This window comes from Bos grunniens, chromosome 27 (genome assembly GCF_055505025.1).
Source record: "Bos grunniens cultivar Pamir isolate PY7600 chromosome 27, Bosgru_T2T1.0, whole genome shotgun sequence".
NCBI lineage: Eukaryota > Metazoa > Chordata > Mammalia > Artiodactyla > Bovidae > Bos > Bos grunniens.
Genome location: NC_141191.1, coordinates 19,306,046 through 19,324,933, shown reverse-complemented (window position 1 = coordinate 19,324,933; position 18,888 = coordinate 19,306,046). Strand labels below are relative to the sequence as shown.

At 38.5% G+C, this 18,888-nt stretch overlaps 1 protein-coding gene across 47 annotated transcripts in view; it reads left to right on the top strand.

The window, feature by feature from the left end:
• Positions 1-8,746: 8,746 nt before the first annotated feature.
• Positions 8,747-18,888, top strand: part of LOC147343605 (uncharacterized) — a 352,125-nt gene continuing 341,983 nt past the window's right edge. For 31 of the 47 annotated variants that reach the window (XR_015156194.1, XR_015156185.1, XR_015156184.1 and 28 more), the window contains exon 1: positions 8,769-8,986. The gene's annotated coding sequence lies outside the window, so the exon portion shown is untranslated. Of the gene's footprint in view, positions 8,987-18,888 lie in introns of all 47 variants that reach the window. The other 16 variants (XR_015156172.1, XR_015156175.1, XR_015156174.1 and 13 more) reach the window with 2 other exon arrangements.

The following is an 18,888-nucleotide window of genomic DNA, read 5'->3' as shown; positions in this document are numbered from 1 at the left end:
AATCTCATGCTAAATTAATATCCACAAAATTATTAGTTCTTGTAACATTTTCTGCAATAAATCATTATCTAATAAAAAATGTTGCTAGTAATCACAGATAATTGTCATGAGAAGGTGCTGCTTGACTCAATCTTTAGAAAATGCTGAGATAATCACTTGATGTTTATCATTTCTCTTCTTTGCATGTCTCAATTGCACCTATTAAAATTATTTATCTCCATGTTTATCTTCATCATTAACTGGGATCTCTAAGGGCAAGGATTGTGACTGTAAATTCTATTGCCAGTGATTACCAAGATACTTTCTCAGAACAGCAGCTCAATAAATGTTTGCTAAATGAATTAAACAGCTTTTGAGTACCTACACTGATTAAGGAATGTTCTCAGCATGTTGGCAGAATTCAAAGAATAATCAGACACAGATTCCCAATTAAAAAGATAACAAACTAAAGGGGAAATACTTTTTTTTAATAAAAATGCATATGTTAGGTATGTTTTATATGTATATTATGCACATACAGTTAATTTTCATGAATGTTAATAACAGTAAAGATAAATTACTTTCAACTCAAAATTATACTCAAGCTGTATCTTAAAAGTTAAAGATGTGAATTATTAATATGTGTGTATCAATGCCAATTTAAGATTTTAAGGAAATACTAGAAAAAGTCATGTCAGAAAGAATTGGAAGTGCAAAGCCACTGAGATGGGAAAGTGAGGAAGATGTAATTAGGTACTGAAATTACAGTAGAGAATAGTATAAATGAGTTGATAAAGTTGATAACATGTAGAGTTCTTGACAGTTCATAGAAATGAAAACACAAATGTCTTTAAAATGGGAGAATGATTAACAAAATGTTTAATTTCATTTATATTTAAAAAAGAATATAAAGGTTACAATGGGATATCATTTTTTGTGTTGGCTAGCATGAAGGAGAATGGTGCCCTTATCCACTGTTAATGGAAGTATAAATTGGTATAATGACTTCAGAAGGAAATGTGCCAATATCGTTAAAATTTTAAATACGTTTACTCTTTGATCCAGCGGTCTCACTCCTAAGATTTTATTCTCCATATGAGCAATTGCACATATGACCAATGCTACCCATACAAGAACATTTATTGCAGCAGTGTTTAAAATCACAAAATCCTAGTACCCTAAGTACACTGTCAATGGAGGTCATAATTATTCAAGAAATACCTATGCCATGTTTATGAAGAAGAGAGTTTTTCAAAAATTAATGTGAAATGACCCCCAAAATACCATAGATGCAAAAGATACAGAAATGTGTATAAGTTGTTCCCACTTAAAGGGAGAAAAAATGATAATTTGGTGTGTGTGTGTGTGCAAGCACACATCTGCCTATCCCATAAATGCACACATGCTTAGGTGGGCTTATAATAATGCTAGAAAAATACAAAAGAAATTGCTCAAGTGGTAATTGCCTCTCTGGATAGAAACTGGATATCCGGAGAGATAGGAGAGAACATTCCTTTCCCTTTATACTAGCTGTTGAATTTTATAATCCTTGAGCCAGATGGGATTTTTCAAGCAATAGTACCAGAGTGAGTTGCCATTTCCTTCTCCAGGGGATCTTCCTGACTCGGGGATCTCCTGGGTTTCCTGCAATGGCAAGCAGATCCTTTAATACTGAGCCACCTGGGAAGTTCAGAAAATATTTAGTACTTACTAAGCCCCAGGTCCTTTCATAATTGCTGGAGATAAAGCATCTACTCTCATGGAATTTACATTGCATATGTACATGTTATAAACATTTTGAAATCTCATAGGACAAATATGATTAATGTAATATAGCCAAAATAAATATGAATTTTTAAAAATTTCATCCCAATATAAATTTTTTTTCAATTTCATCCCTGTATATAAATGCTGAAATAATTTTTTTAGCTCTTGCTAATCTAAAACTAGTTTTTAGAATAAAACAAAATCATTAAAATGTATTATTTTTACAGTAAGTACAAGTAAAACTATATATTTAAACTTACTTTTACATTTAGCAGTTCAGTTAAGTTCAGTCGCTCAGTCGTGTCTGACTCTTTGCGACCCCATGAATCACAGCATGCCAGGCCTCCCTGTCCATCTACCAACTCCCGGAGTTCACTCAGACTCACGTCCATCGAGTCAGTGATGCCATCCAGCCATCTCATCCTCTGTCGTCCCCTTCTGCTCCTGCCCCCAGTCCCTCCCAGCATCAGAGTCTTTTCCAGTGAGTCAATTCTTCACATGAGGTGGCCAAAGTACTGGAGTTTCAGCTTTAGCATCATTGCTTCCAAAGAAATCCCAGGGCTGATCTCCTTCAGAATGGACTGGTTGGATCTCCTTGCAGTCCAAGAGACTCTCAAGAGTCTTCTCCAACACCACAGTTGAAAAGCATCAATTCTTCGGCGCTCAGCCTTCTTCACAGTCCAACTTTCACATCCATACATGACCACAGGAAAAACCGTAGCCTTAACTAGACGAAACTGTTGGCAAAGTGATGTCTCTGCTTTTGAATATGCTATCTATAGGGTTGGTCATAACTTTCCTTCCAAGGAGTAAGCGTCTTAATTTCATGGCTGCAGTCACCATCTGTAGTGATTTTGGAGCCCCCCAAAATAAAGTCTGACACTGTTTCCACTGTTTCCCCATCTATTTCCCATGAAGTGATGGGACCAGATGCCATGATCTAAGTTTTCTGAATGTTGAGCTTTAAGCCAACTTTTTCACTCTCCTCTTTCACCTTCATCAAGAGGCTTTTGAGTTCCTCTTCATTTTCTGCCATAAGGGTGGTGTCATCTGCATATGTGAGGTTATTGATATTTCTCCCGGAAATCTTGATTCCAGCTTGTGCTTCTTCCAGCCCAGCATTTCTCATGATGTACTCTGCATATAAGTTAAATAAACAGGGTGACAGTATACAGCCTTGACGTACTCCTTTCCGTATTTGGAACCAGTCTGTTGATCCATGTCCAGTTCTAACTGTTGCTTCCTGACCTGCATACAAATTTCTCAAGAGGCAGGTCAGATGGTCTGGTATTCCCATCTCTTTCAGAATTTTCCACAGTTTCTTGTGATCCACACAGTCAAAGGCTTTGGCGTAGTCAATAAAGCAGAAATAGATGTTTTTCTGGAACTCTCTTGCTTTTTCCATGATCCAGCGGATGTTGGCAATTTGATCTCTGGTTCCTCTGCCTTTTCTAAAACCAGCTTGAACATCAGGAAGTTCACGGTTCACATATTGCTGAAGCCTGGCTTGGAGAATTTTGAGCATTACTTTACTAGCGTGCAATTTAGCACGCTTTACTTTATTGAGCAATTACTTTACTACTTGTGCAATTTAGCAGTTAGAAAGCCAAATCTTAAAAAGTTGGGGATCAGATAAAGGCTGCTAGAACTTGGATGCTAGATTTACAAGTTTAAGAATGAAAAACTCAAACTTGGTGGATTAAGTCAAAGTATTACAGTAGTTTTTTCAAACAAGTTTTATGAACCTGAATGAACAAAAGGGACAGCATAGGTGAGGCAAGAGCAGCAAAAAGAGGGAGCCCAAACAGAATGGTTCAAACTTCAGGTTTGGAGGTTTAAAGGACAAGGTCTCCATGGTGATCCTGAAGATGTGTCTTTGATACAAGATGTGCTAGAATAGGAGGGAGAATAAAATGTTGAGCTCAGTAATTTTGGAAGTGTTCTGAGACTAGAAGACTTTTGTTTTTTTTTTTAACAGAAATTAAATAGTAAGCTACAAGAGAAAACAAAAAGTAGAACTGTATGGCTTCCGTAAACTATATAGATTATGGCTTAGCGGTAAAGAATCCACCTGCAGGAGACTCCGGTTTGATTCCTGGGTTGGGGAGATGCCCTGGAGGAGGAAATGCCAACCTACTCCAGTATTCTTGCCTGGGAAATCCCATGGAGAGAAGCCTGGCAGGCTACAGTCCACGGGGTTGCAAAAGAGTCAGACACAACTTAGTGACTCAACAACAGCTACAGCAACAACAATAGATTATTATGAGGTCAAAATAGAAATGATCAAGGCTGTTTATTTCACGCATCTCTTTCAGATCAGCTAATTAAGGTCATTAAAATACGTTAATGTGAATATGGTTTGTGGTGTGTCAGGAGGCTTGCAATTGCTGAGAGATTATTCCATACACGATACACTAGCATTGTATTTACCATGATTGTTCTTGTTTGGTTGATTGAATTAAATTCCTTTTTATTTTATTGAACTGTCTAATTGCTCCATTATAATTTCTATGTATTTCCCCAAAGACTAGCTTCTTTATGATAGAAGACAATGAAGTAGCCCACAGAGATAAGCAAAAGTATAGGCATATTCTCCTCCTTTTAGTTGAAGAAGAAATGTATTTATTTTTATTATAATTTAGATTGGATGGGGAGGTGAATTCTATTAAATTAAACCACAGAGAAGTCACATAAATATGGATGGAGAGGATGTTTGTTAGGAGACTTTCCAACTGTGTGCTGAAATCTGAGAGGAGAGAGGAATAGCAAAACTGGAGAAGTGCTGTGAGGTGGCCTGAATCATTAATGTCCTTAAACATTACAGTCCTTGAAAAGCTTGTGGGCATTGGGTGCCCATGCAGTTGAGCTCATGTAACATAAAAGATAGGTACACTTTTTTTCTGTTGCTAACTCTAAGAATTACATTGTCAACGGAAAAAAAAATTGCACAGCCTAAGAGTTGAGAATTGTATTTTATTTTTGGTTGACTTACTGAGGATGTAAGCCCAGGATACAGCCTTTTAAAGAAGACTGAGGAACTGTTCCAAAGAGGTGAGGGAGGAACCAAGATACATAGGGGGCTTCCCTGGTGGCTCAGATGGTAAAAAATCCACCGCAATGCAAGAGACCCAGGTTCGATCCCTGGGTTGGGAAGATCCCCTGGAGAAGGGAATGGCTACCCGTTCCTGTATTCTTGCCTGGAGAATCCCTCTGACAGAGGAGCCTGGTGGGCTGTGGTCCATAGGGTCACAAAGAGTTGGACAGGACTGGAATGACTTTGCACGTATGCACAACTACTGAAATCTTTACATCTCACTTCCACATTACAGGAAATACAGATGATAAGGAAAATAATATCATGAGGAATAGGACAAATCTAGAAGGTGGAACATTATAGTGACTCAGTCTCTTAATGTCAATATAGTTTTAAAACAAAGAGGGGCTATTTGTTGTGGATTAAAATATACCTTAGAGGCATAACTAAATGAGAAAGTTTGTCATTTATTGTATTTTGATTTAAATAAACATCTTCTTGTGCCAGAAAATAAAGACATGACTGAAACCAATAGGGACATGTGACAAGGACATAGAAATCAACTTGAAAGCACTCCTGCTTGTGAAATTTGGAGCAATTTGAGCATCCTAAATGAACAATGATAAAGAAGTATTAGAAAAAGTGGATGAGATACATTCATGAGTCCATACTGGCAGGAAAAAATGAAAGAGGAAGACAGTTATTTCTTGAAGAAAAACTCCAATGAATAATTTTTTTAAATCACTATATTATAACCATTCCTATAATTGTTTCTGACAAGGATCATTAATGAACTAAAACTGTTGTGTGAAAGATTCTTGGGGAGCATGATGTTCACAAATATCAAATTATCAGCCAAATGATAGCTTATTAATTACAAAGATAAAAAGTATTTTTTAAAGGTGAGGGCTGGAAGACACCATTTTAACATCCTCAGTAGTCAAATTTTACATCCTCAGTAATGGGAAAAGCTGACATAAATTTTTTGACGTGACATACACACCACCTGTGTTGTTTTCCTGCCAGAAATGTTTTATCATAAATGAATCTACTTGTGAAGAAACCATGTAAAAATGCAAATTGAGAAACATTCTGTAAAACAACTGCTACTTAAAAAGATTAATGTCAAGACTTTCCTGGCAGTCCATTGGTTAAGACTCTGCGATTCCACTGCAGGGGGCTTGGGTTCCATCCATGGTAGGGTAACCAAGATCTGGCATGCTGCACAGTGTGGCTAAAAAATAAAAACAGTAAAAATAAAAAGATTAATGTCATAAAAGACTTAAGAAACCCATGTGTCAGCCCAGTCTGGTAAAAGAAAATTACTCATACCAACAAGGCTCCTACACCCCTTCCTCAAAATAAAAACATATTGGAAGCTGAAGCACAGATTTGGAAAGCAAAAAAAACAAAAAAAGAAGTACATTTTCCAAGAAGTTATTTCTTTGTTAACCTATCAAATCTAATGTCTCACTGACAAAGAATATTCTTAATGTGACCCAGGTCACCATCGTGTTACTGCTAATTGTTAAACCATAGTCTTTACATTTTAAAAATATTTCTACTTTGGGTTTTCTCTTATTATCATTTAGCTATGAAATAAATGAATATAATTGCATTCACCTTTCATTTCTAATTCTTCATGATATTTTTCAGTCCTAAAGCTTTTTTCACCTTGGGTCGTGATTTGTCAGGTTTTATAATCTCTGAGTATTGTCAGTGTTGCCCGTGTGTGGATTCAAAGACCTCTAGGGAAATTCTAGGTCTGCAGACAGAGGCATTGGTGATTCAGGAAGTGCTGTTCATTCCTCCAAGTGAGTATTGAACCAATGCCCCAGCACAAGAGGTGCTATCTTTTTTGAAAATGACATAAAACAGAGGTCTTAACTTTAGTATGAGGCTCTTTCATAAAAACACCCAGAAACTGCCTCAGTTTCAGATTTCATGAGCAATCTTAAAATTTTTCTAAAACATATGTACAAAACTTTTAATACTTCATAAGAGGAGAGGAACTACTGAGTTGCAAAGGTATCTTTAAACCTGATTACTTTTTCAAAAGGAAAATTCTGGTTTTGTTTTTTTCCTGAGTGTAAAGTTAGATATTTTTTGTATAAAAAAAATCCAGAAATAAAAGTATAAATGAAGTGAAAATTTCATACACAAATCCCATCCTTCAGTGGCAACAATTATTAGTATTTATCCAATGTATTACTCTAAAGCCTAGTAAATAAAAAAAAAATCTTGCCTTTGTGTTGTGTGGAGTATGTCTCAGGATAACCAAGAAATTACTTCTTGATACAAATATTAATGAGATTTTTTATTGTTCTTAATTTTTCAAAATGAGTCCCATTTTGCTCAGAAGCTTGTTTTGGTTTGTTTTTTAATTAATTTAGTTTTTAATTGGAGGATAATTGCTTTACAGAATTTTGTTGTTTTCCATTGTTAACTTTCCAGACAATGTGGTAAATCAGTCACCTACCAATGACTTAATTAATTGCATTATCAGCATACCATAATCTATATGATATTAAATATATTGAGGCTTTCTTACAAATTTGGTGTAACATTCTGTGTATGCTTGAAAAAAGTAATGTTTTTTCCAGAGTATAAAATTTTTTTTATATCTAGTATTTGAAACATTTTTCAGGTGTTTCCCCCCCCCAAATATAAGTTCACCTTAAAAATCATACCTATTTATTCCCGAAACCTAACATATTTTGGCTACATATTTTAATAAAAGTAGATTCAGAGAGGTTTTATGAGAGAAACAACCAGCCTTTAATGTCTAATTTATTGGTCTAGTCACCACCCAGCAGAGGGTCAGCATACATAGTTGTTGCTAACACATCTCTCGGATGTATCTCTCAGATGTACCCTCTCTGTCCTAGTTCTTTAGTTTCCAGGGTTGGTCAGATCTCCAATTTATCACTTTCCCTAGATACATCATGAATTTCAGTCAGTTTTACTGAGGTTGGGAGAAGAATCCCTCTCCCTTTCAAATAAATTTTATTTTAGCTAATAAACTCACACCAAACAGACACACAAGAGGATGGGAATCATTAAATAACTAGCTTTCTGAAACAAAGTGAAGTTTTTAATCCTATGACCCTTGGCTGTTGTTCAGTCACTAAGTTATGTCCGATTCTTTGTGACCCCATGGACTGCAACGTGCCAGGCTGCCCTGTCCTTCGCTATATCCCGGTATTTGCTCAAAGTCATGTTTATTGAGTCAGTGATGCCATTTAGCCATCTCATCCTCTGTTGCCCCCTTCTCCTCCTGTCCTCAATCTTTTCCAGTAAGTTGGCTCTTCACATCAGGTGGCCAAAGTATTAGAACTTCAGTTTCAGTCCTTCCAGTGAATGAATAATCAGGGTTGATTTCCTTTAGGATGGACTGGTTTGTTCTCCTTGCTGTCCAAGGGACTCTCAAGAGTCTTCTTCAACACCACAGCTTGAAAGCCTCGATTCTTTGGCACTGTCTTCTTTATGGTCCAACTCTCACAGCGGTACATGACTACTGGAAAAACCGTAGGCTTTTCAATATGCTGTCTAGGTTTGCTCTAGCTTTTCTTTCAAGGAGCAAGCTTCTTTTAATTTCATGGCTATCACTCTATTGCTCCATTTAGTTTTACGAACTGATAATAGCGTTTATTTGTGATTAGTTGTTGGGTGATTTTGTATTTGTCATGGTGAGGACAGAGGTGAGAGGATTCATAAATTATTCTCAGAACTGTTACTGATCCTCCAGTGGGTCCCCAGCAAGAGTTCTTATGCCTGATGTCATTCAAGCCAGTAGAGTGAGACAGCATTCAGTTCAGAAAGAAGCAAAGGAAAGCTCTGTTCTCTGATCAGAGAACGGAAAACTACCATTTGCTCTAGGGTACACGTTCTCCCCAAGACGCCATGGCAGGCCGCTTTAAATAGCTCTCATCAGCGGGGAAAGGATGGAGTTCTCGCGAGACTAGTGGGGCTGTGCTGCCCGTGTTACGGATCTCGTTGCGGGCGCATCCCCTGTGCACACGGCCCGATGCCGCTGCCGCCATCTTGAGTGGAGGCGTCGTGAGTTTGTTTCTCTTCCCAGCCGCTGGGCTCAAATAGAGTCAGTTTTCACCAGAAACTCTCATCTGAACTTCCCGCTGGGAGGCCTCTGCATGTAGCGCCCTAGGAGGGAGTGAAACTGGACTGAGCACAAAGGACAAAAAGCAGGTTAGACTTTATTTTATTCTCAAGTTCTTGTTTTCTGTTTTGGAATTGAAGTATAGGTGATTTACAATGTTGTGTTAATTGCAGGTTAGTTTCATACCCAGGGTAGTCAGCGAGTTTCATACACAGAGTCTGGTTTTATTTCCCAGAAATTACTAGTGGGCTTTGCTGGTGACAAACGCCTGCTCTGCCTTCTGCCCTGCTCCTCATTTTTGAGGGGTGCAGAGGGGCTAAGGTGCGGCTTCTGTAATTGCCTAAGGGTGTCATCCTGACCACCGGAGGAGGAGAGGGACTTCCCCAGCCACCTTCAGACATGTTTGCTTGTTACCAGGCCTCAGGCCTAACTCTTTGTAGTTTAAGCAACCCCCATTTTCCTAACGTTTTGGAGATGGGACCGCAAACAATTTAGGATGTGTGGGCCATGTATCAGCAAGAGAATAGTGGTCGCATATAAGATTTTTCCTAAAAACAAGTGTCTTGGTCTTTGGTCTGTAGGCAAGTGTGCCGTGATGTGGGGCCTGAATCTTCCTACTCACACTTTGTTGTTTTTTGGAAGAAAAACTTCAGGTCAGAGAGAGGTGCCCACAAGTAATCATGGGGACTGTTGCCCCAACTTGTCTCTAGAGTTTGAGGCTGTCTTTCCAGGTTTGGGGGTACAAATTGTTTCTTGGCTGGAAAGGGTGCAGGGCCAAGAGCGATGGGTGCGGGCAGGACCAGATACCGTATTCCATGAGAGCTTTCACAGTTTCTTCTACCTGGAGGGCACACTTGAGTTGTTTCGTTTCTTTTTTTCTTTTTCTTTTTGGCTGAGTTGCTTGCTTTGTAGGATCTTAATTCCTCAACCAGGGCTTGCACCTGGCCATGGCAGCGGATGCACTGAGTGCTCACCCCTGAACCAGCTGGGAATTCTCGTGTTGTTTCATTGAGGGAGCTTCATTGTTTCATTGAAGGGGCTAAGGTGAACCTTCTCTTGGGTTTGGGGAACGTGTCTAGGGTGTTTGTCTCATGTGTGCTTAGTCGCTCAGTCATGCTGACTCTTTGAGACCCCGTGGACTGTAGCCCACCAGGCTCCTCTGTCCCTGGGGATTCTCCAGGCAAGAATACTAGAGTGGGTTGCCATGCCCTCCTCCAGGGGATCTTCCCAACCCAGGGATCGAACCCAGGTCTCCCGCTTTGCAGGCGTATTCTTTACCGTCTGAGCCACCAGGGAAGCCCTAGTAGGTGAGTTCAAACGCACTTGACTAACTTATCTCTTCAGGTAATGGGAAGAAACTTAGTCCACTTTTCTTGAGTTTCCTAATATAGCTTGACTAAGGCCCAGCTCAGGGTCTGATTGGATCTCTCTTTCTTACACTGACAGTTGGGGTCTCCAGGCTGAGTGCAAGGTCTGTTATGCCCAGGGTACTTGTTTCTCCCTTCACCACTTAGATCATTACCGTTTTGTAGGGATCCTGGGAGCACAGACAGGGGGGTTATTTCTTTTACTAATGCCTTACACACTTTAGCTGCTTTTTCAATTATATCGGGGGATACTTCTGTCCACCCAAAACACCCATTCACTAGCACTGAAAGATGCTTGAAATTGCACAATACTGTCAGCATGACTGTGAAATCAGCCTGCTAGTTTTCCACAGGATATGTTACTCTGGTCTGAATGGGCCATATCTGGGGCAGGCGGGGGCGGTCTCTGGGGGCGTCAGGTGTTGGGGTTGTTCATTACATAGATGGGGCATGTCACAACTATCCGACTAACTGTACTTTTCATGCCTGGAGTTACCAGGACTCAGTTAACCAATCATACAGGGATTCCCTCCAATAATGAGTTCCTTAATGAGCCTCCCCGATGGCTTGACAAGCTGCAGTTTGGGGAAAGCAGTATTGCTCACATTTGTTAACTAGGCACCCATGGTCTCCTAGATCTCTATTGAAACATCATTTTCAGGCTTTGTCTAATTCGTCCTTTGTGTAGATTAGGGAATAACTGGATGGATGCCCCAGTGTGATCCCCTCTCTCAAGGGGGCGAAATTCAGATGACTCTGAAGACTACGCTGTGAACACACCACACCTGGTTATTGGATAGAATTGCTGTGAATTCAGCCAACAGCTGCCTCCTTCTACCCATCAGTGTCCTCAAAGATCAGAGCCAGTCATCCTCACATCAGCCTCCCAAAGCCTGTGCTGCTGGAGCCTGCATGAGCCTGAAGCCTTGTGGATGCGCACAAGCAAACAGGCCACAGTTCATCTCTTTGTGGCTGCCAAAATTTTGTTACTGACCTTCCTAAATCAGTTCCCCAAAAGGGTCCTTCTGCCCTTCAACTGATTTCTATTTAGAAGCAAAGGAAAGCTTCATTATCTGATCAAAAAATAGAGAGGTGTGAGCTATTTTTATTTTATTTTCTGGGAATTGTTAATGGGCTTTGCCGGTGACAGAACTATTTCCCTTAAGGTTTGTTCAGGGAACACCTATTAATATGACCCGGAACATACTTTGAGTAATGATGTACCGATAAATAGTGTAGTTGACAGGAAGACTCATAATCTCGGTAACTATTATTTCCATCCTTTTGTGGGGAAGGGGACAAAAAGTCTGTCTCTTTCCTCTGCTACTGATGTTTATAGAAGTGACTTTTTCATTGCATTTTGAGTGCACGTCCCGTGATGAGGTCTGCCTATAACATAAGACAACTTCCTAATGAAGCTTCTCATGAAGAGCTCAGCAACATCCGAAGCAGTGGCAGCCATGATGGAAGCATAAGGCACATTTTTCGGAGCCTTTGAAGCCTCTTGGGATGTATGGGTTCTCATCCGTTGTGTTCGTAGATTCTTCATCACGTCACACCGCACCACAGCTGCCATTTTTAATGGGGCTTGTATCCTCAAAGAAAGTGAAAGTGAAGTCGCTCAGTCGTGTCCAACTCTTTGCCACCCCATGGACTGTAGCCTACCAGGCTCCTCCCTCCATGGGATTCTCCAGGCAAGAGTACTGTATCCTCAATTTACCCTCAATTTAGAGGAGTCAGCATTGGTCCCTTTTTGCCTGTATTCCCAATGGGGGACCCATGATGTTTGCTGAGTCATCCAATGAAAATTTTATCTTCTGGATCCATATTATTTTTCAGGCTAGATATTAGCCACTGTACTCTTTCCTCTCATTGGAAAGATCTTTTTTTTGTAGAATAAGGCAGCTCCACTGTTCAGAGAAAAATCCCAGCATTTTCTTGTTATAATGATAGTGACCAACCATGATGCTTTCAAGGTCAGAGTCATTTGTCCTCTAGATTGGGGTCAGCAAAAATATATTTTTATCTCTGGAGAAAAAGCAACCAGATACATTTTTCCCATTGAAAAGGGGTTTTTTAGAGTGTGAAAGCACTCCCTACCCATATCATGCGCATATACAATTGTTCAGCGATGGGAAAATAGGTAACATGGGGTAATCAGCAGACTGTGAAAATCACTAGTCTGAGTTCTATAGGAGACCAAATGCCAGAGAAGAATCTTCTGGGGACAGGTTAGTGGCATTTTGGGAATACTGTTCTCATTTTAAACGTAAATATATACTGCAGTCTAACTTCTTTCTTAACATAAACACACACACAGAGTTATTGAACTGTGGGGTTGTATCTCTGTATTGACTATGGACAGTCAACAGTAGGGGCTTATGCACTGTTATAAAGGGGTAAAACCCAGGTTCTCATATGCCGATTTTTTTTTGTATTGTATGTCCTATTCCAGAAACATGTTCTTTTACTATTACTTGCTTTTTTCTTTTTTTAATTAAAAAGTATTTTATTTTTATTTTAGATAATTGCTTTACTCTTTCCACTAATGTGTTTTATTTATTTTTTATTGTTCTGGCTGTACCGAGCGGGATGTGGGATCATAGTTCCTTGACCAGGGATCAAACACTTGCTCCCTGCATTGGGAGCATGGAACTTAACCCCTAAACTGCCAGGAAAGTCCCATGTTACCTGCTCTTTAAATTAGTTGGCTACTTGAAGGAAAATGGCTTATGGCACAATTTGTATCACATCTTTTCCAAGTTGTGTATTTGTTTTCAGATTTTAAAAATTACAGTGAAAAAGTAAAGCGAAAACATAGTATTATCTAAAACCACAATGATATTACCAAACACCTGTTAGAATGGCTGTTATCAAAAAGACAAGGGATAACAAGTTTTCACAAGTATGCAGCAAAAAGGAAACTGTTGTTGCGAATGTAAATTGATACAGCCACTATGGAAAGCAAGGGTACCTCAATTCTCCTCTGGTCTCACCCTGTAGTAGGAAAACCTGAATTAGTTCACATGCCAGAATGATTTCGTAAGGAGTAAGAAAGCAAATCCCAAACACACAGTTCTTTTAAAGCCTCTGCATCATGTTTGCAAATTTCTTTTCAGCAAAAGGCAAGTCACAAGAGGGCAAGCCCAGATTCAAGGATAAAAAGCAATGGCCTTCACCTTTTGCTGGGAGAAGATTCAGAACACATTGCAAAGAGGTGTCTGTGAAGAATGGGAAAAAGTATATAACCATTCTTGATGACTTAGCTTGAATGCTCACAAAAACCTTGAAAAAATAAGAAAAGTAAAAGCACAGGAAATTATAGCCATTCATCTAAAATCAGACAGCAATACCTGAGGGTGGCATTGGTGTCAAACAGTTCATGTCAGTCACTGGAGACTGTGTCTCTTTTTTGTTTTGTTTTGCACATGCCTCCAAAGCACAGAGTTAAACCTGTTCAGTTCCCATCCACTATTATTTAAAGAGTATCTGTATGTATGCATATGCAGTTGACATTTTTGCAATATGTAAAGATCTACACAAATACAATATAAATTACCTAGTATCCCCTTCCTTCAGAGATGTTTGCTGACCCTGAACCCCTCCTGTATAGAAATCTTGTTGGCTCTTCTGTATATATGTAACTTCAGGCCATCACCAATCATGAGATTTTTGCAATTGTCTCTTAGATCATAGGCTCCATTATGAATATTCAGTGTGTCATGTGTTTATCAAGTGCCTAATAGAGGAGGTTGTGTAAAGATGTTCAATGAATATTGGTTGAATGAATGAACAGTTAACTGTTAGCATTTACTTTGTTCATCTACGGGTATAACAAATATCTCAGTTTAGATGTAGTATGACCCAGTTACCTCCCAAAGGCCCCCGTCTCCTAATAGCATCACACTGGGAACTAGTGCTTCAATATATGAGCTTAAGGAGGACACAAACATTCACAGTATCCATATTGATGTTCAGTTGTGACAAATGTATTGAAATAATGTACGATCTTAGCAATAGAGAAAAGTGAATGCAGGGTGTGTGAGATCTTTATGTTTCTGTAAATCTAAAACTATTTTAAAAGTAAAAATTTACTTATAGATATCTCAGTTCACAAAAAAAGAATATATTCACTTTAAGTTCTAAACAGTTCATGTTCTGAAGATGTGAAAGTAATGATTAAAAGAAGCCCCTTGAGCTTTTCTTTAAAGTGAGATATAGCCTATCTTAAATTAATAAAAGTCATAGAAACATTCAAGAATATGACCTATTTAAGAAAACAGATCATAGTTGAAAATGCTGCCACATTTTCAAGTTATGATTTTTCCAAGAGGCTAAACAACAATTAAGAATTTTAAGTTGATCTCTACCAAATTGCTTGACTTGGTGGGAGAAGACTGACTTTTCATTAAGTCATTTTGTGTCTTTCGAATTTTGTATCATATGTATACATGTATTACCTACTCTTAAAAGATTAACAGTTGGCTCTGTTGGGAGATGATAAATATAGCGAAAACCCTGTATGTGGGGAAAAAAGCAGCGTCTCAGCCAAAAATGACAAGATTGAGGCCGATAAGCTATACAGTTGGTGGTCAGGTAAATTAAGCCAAAGAGCAAAATGCCTTTTTGTGCCTGGAAGAATTTCAGAATTGACACTACCTCAACATTAGACTCATGCCAAATAATACAGCCAGGGTTTGGGGAAAAAAAAAAAAAAAATTCCAAAGTCTGGAGATTTTCTACAGATGAAAATTAAGTATTAGTAGAATAAAAATGTAATTTTGTGGTATTAGCATAGACCTTTAGCAATTAAGTGAAACTCTTAAAATGTAGTTTTATACTGGCAAGACAGAACCTTTCCAAAAATATCACACTAATAAGGGTGGTCTTTGAATGGAAGATTAATATATATTCAGACTTCATATGTTTTATAATCATAGAGTTTGGCAATTTTCATTAGATTTTAAGTTATAAAGAAAAGTTATGAACCGGAAGATTTTCCAAATTATACTAGGTGTGATCCTATTTACACAAAGGTGTTGTAAGACCCAGAAGAAAATTGACTAATGTATAGAGTTTCAGTTCTATTCTTGAGTAGTAATTAATGCTGTGACTCTGTGTCTCCATAGGTTATCAAGTTCTTTTGATGGTGATAATAAATTGGCCCATGAACAAACTAAGAATCTTGTGGAAATCTGACAGGCTCCCCAGAAAAAAACCTAGGTTTTCAAGGATTCATAGGATTTTTAGGATGTCAATAGATTTTAGGGATCAGTTTACTCAAATCTCTTTATTTCACAGATTTTTAAAAATCTAAGAGTCATGGAAGGTAGCTAACCAGTTCATGGTCACTAAGCAAATACTTTGTGAACAAAACTAAAATCCAGATTTCTTCCCAGGTTTCACTGCAAGGAATGTATATATTCCTCTGGTTAAATATACGTGTCATTCACCAACATTCCCAGTATATCTCTTGTTATAAAATTACTGGGATAGAGAAGAGCTATGCAATAGGCAAACTAGGTCAGTACAAATGAAGTTGTGGGAGAAATTTTGAGTCCTAAGAAAAGGAATTAAACAAGGGAGAAAGAAGATGACAATCTAATATTTCACAAAACAGGCTTCTACTCTTTAATTCCATGACAAATTCTTTTCTGCTAGTACATTCTAAATACGCGTCTTAGTTCCCAGTGAATTACCTCTATGTGAACATTCACTGTGGACGATACTGTTTGTTTATCTTTTAAAGACGTATGTATGTATTTTTTGGCTATAGTAGGTCTTCATTGCTGTGATGGGTTTTCTCTAGTTGCAGGGATCGGGGGCTACTCTCCCTTGTGGTGCCGGGGCTTCTCATTACAGTGGCTTCTCCTGTTGCAGAGCACACGCACTAGGGCCTTGGACTTCAGTGGTTGCAGCACAGGGGCTCAGGAGCTGTGGTTCCCAGGCTCTAGAGCGCTGGCTCAGTAGTTGTGACACACGGGTCTAGTTGGTCAGCGGCTTGTGGGATCCTCCTGGACCAGGGATTGAACCGGTATCCCTGAATTGTAAGGTGGATTCTTAACCACTGGAATACCAGGGAAACCTGATACTGTTTTGGAGACACTTCTTGATTCAAGCTAATTTTATCCATGCTCCTATTTGTATCCATGCCTCCTATTTGTAGGAAGTCAAGTTTGGAAATAAGGGAAAGGGGCCTAATGCTGGAGCTAAGAGCATCAGAAGCCAATTCTGAGGACGATGGCGGGCTTCCCAGGCGGTACAGTGGTACAGAATCTGCCTGCCAATGCAGGAGACACACGAGACGTGGATTCGATCTCTGGGTTGGGAAGATCCCCAGGAGTAGAAAATGGCAACCCACTCCAGTATTCTTGTCTGGAAAATTCCATGGAATGACGAGCCTGGTAGGCTACAGTCCATGGGGTTGCTAAGCAACTGAGCACACGCATGCGTGCACACACACACACACATGCATAATGGCAGTAAGGATGATAGGTGATAAGGAAAGCTCTATGTTAATAAGAATGCAGGCAATAGCAAATGATATACTCGGGATTAGAATTATTCTTAAGAATATCTGTTCACCAATTCCCAGTTTTCCTGGTGCACTGCCATACCTGGAATCATGTTTTTGTTTATAAGCTTTAGCTAAAACAATTCTTTACTATCTGTAATTATAAGTAATATTTGTAAGCCACTTCTCTCCAACGTAGTCTTGCTGCTACAATCATCCGTAATTGTATGGCTTCTATTTTGATCCATTTTGCAGAATTATCCTTGGACTTTGTATTCAAAAAATGCAAATTATGCATCCTACTGATTCTACTAATTAGACACACATGTCAGTAGTGGTTTCTGAATAAAAAGATGATTACAGAGGACCCCTGTCATATTTATTTAGGAGTTCCTTTATTTTTTTTTAAGGGGAAAGAACTGTCTAGATATTTTTGTTGCCCTTGCTCTTCAACAAGAGTAGAAGAAATGCAACCCACAATCTCTCAGTAATTCCCTAATCTAGTAACCTGCAGTGGACACTTGACATTCTGATGTCGGGGTTTTGATGTTGCAGTTTTTATATTTTCATTTTGATTCAGACTGAAAAACAAACATTAAACTTTTCTCTCAAGTGGAAAAACTTTATTTTTTCCCACTTATAACGATAAACAGAAATCTTGCTATTAAAAATAGAGACTTGACTTTATCTTTTAAAATTTTGTACATGTCCTGAAATGCTACTAAAGCTCCTCTCTCCGTGGGATTTCCCAGGCAAGAATACTGGAGTGGGTTGCCATTTCCTTCTCCAGGGAATCTTCTCAACCCAGGGATTGAACCCCTGTCTTTTGAGTCTTCTGCAGTGGCAGCCAGATTCTTTACCACCGAACCACCTGGGAAGCCCGACAAAAATGGAGACTTGATTTTATCTTTTTAAGTTTTATATCTGTCCTGAAATGAAACTGAAAACATAGTTATGAATAAAGAAGAGAGATTTCAGAAAATTTTTGGAAATAGGTAACGATGGTTGAGAGCTTAAGTTTAGTACCATGTAAATAAGGCATTATAAATAACCCTAGCTTCAGTGAGTTTAATGCATAGTTGGAAAACAAATCCACCCACATGAAGTATTAAAAGATGATTCATAATTAAGAGGTAAGTTGCATTGTGGGGACCAAGAATGCTACCAGCTCAAAGCATTAAAGGCTGGAACACACAAAAAAGCTTCCTGATAAAGGGTCTTTCATGACTTCTTCCTCTTCTCACTTGCCTAATTCAGAGGTTTATATCTCCAGAAAAATTACTGATTTGTTCTCTAACCAAGAATACATGAGAGTGCTACAAAGAAAAAAAAACTTTAATGATTAAAAAATGTGTACGAAAGATCATTTGGCATCAATTATAATTTTATTGGATGAAATGATGGTATTATAATTGTATTTAAAATTTTTCCTTATCTGTTAGAGATGCATATTAAAATATTTTTCAGATATGTACCTGAAATTTGTTTTAAAATACTCATAAAACAGATTTTCTGTGCAACAGATGAAATAAAAACATAGAACATTGATCATTAATGAAACTGGGTAACAGGTACAGGGAGATTACTGCTCTTTATACTTTTCTATATATTTTATTTTCTCTATAGTAAAAAAAAAAAAAAAGTGAAATTTAAAGCAAAAGTTACGCTTAAAAATGCAAGATTAAAATTAGCAACAAAAATAAACTGTTCTCTGTCCTTGTTTCTTTGGCATCTCTAGAGTTTAGCTATGGAAGAAAACCAGTTTGCTATTTTCCTATATATTGTTTATATATAGATATGAGCATAGTAATAGCACAAAATATAAAAGCCATGAGGGAGGAACTTCCCTGGCAGTCTAGTAGTTAAGACTCCACATGTCCACTGCAGGGGCCATGGGTTGGATCCCTTCTCTGGGATTTAAGATCCGGCATGCTGCGCAACAAGGACAAAAACTAGAAAAAATATTCTTAAATAAAAATTAAAAACCATGGCATTTGGGCAGAAGGGGCTTCTGGGATCTTAGTTCCCCAGCCAGGGATCAGATCTGGGCCTGGCCCTGAAAGTGTGCCGAATCCTAACCACTAGACCACCAGAGCATCCACCGTTGTCT